The sequence below is a fragment of the Nanorana parkeri genome, unplaced genomic scaffold, assembly GCF_000935625.1.
Source record: "Nanorana parkeri isolate BGI_ZX_2015 unplaced genomic scaffold, ASM93562v1 scaffold5, whole genome shotgun sequence".
NCBI classification, from domain to species: Eukaryota; Metazoa; Chordata; class Amphibia; order Anura; family Dicroglossidae; genus Nanorana; species Nanorana parkeri.
Window position 1 is genome coordinate 1,489,178 of NW_017306273.1, and position 657 is coordinate 1,489,834.

Here is a 657-nt window from a genome sequence, read left to right on the forward strand (position 1 = left end):
TAGACCAATGGGAGGCAGACTGTGCAAATACTACCTATGATGTCACTCACAATCAATTTTATTGCACAAAACAGAACTTGAGTGCAAACTGCAGTCCCCACCTAAGAACCAGCAGGCTCCCCTGGTTGGCACCCAGTATACCCATGGTTGTTATATTACAGGAGGATGAGAGTTGGCAGAGTGGTAGAGCCAAGTGCATTCTACATATTGCTATAGGAGGCTGAGATGGTCATCTGGAGTAAACTAGATGAGTTTAAAAGGACTGCTCCAGGTGAGGCTCGAACTCACAACCTCGGCATTGCTCACCAGTTACTGTCTTATAAGTACCGCGCGCTAACCGATTGCACCACTGGAGCTGATGTGTGTAAGGTTTTCACATCTTTTTGTATAGTCATGCCATGATGTCTGAGAAGGGGCTCATGTGTCCAGGTCATGGTACAGCTAGTAAGAGTTGGTCACATTCAACTGGACTTCTTCTGTGATGTTGAAAAGGTCCAAGCCACAAAATGTGTAGGTGTATCAGACATTGGGTTTGCATATTTGCTGCTTACCATTGCAAGGAAGGAAGGTAAAAGTGTCAATTGATTGCATTTAAAGATTGCAGAAAATGTCTGCAATATTATTATTATTATTATTAATAATAATAATAATAATAAT

General features: G+C 41.7%; 1 non-coding gene across 1 annotated transcript; it reads right to left on the minus strand.

Moving 5' to 3' along the window:
• Window positions 1-263: 263 nt before the first annotated feature.
• Window positions 264-356, minus strand: TRNAI-UAU. The gene is given in 2 exon segments: window positions 264-299; window positions 319-356. It is a non-coding gene; the product is annotated as a tRNA-Ile (tRNA).
• Window positions 357-657: the final 301 nt, after the last annotated feature.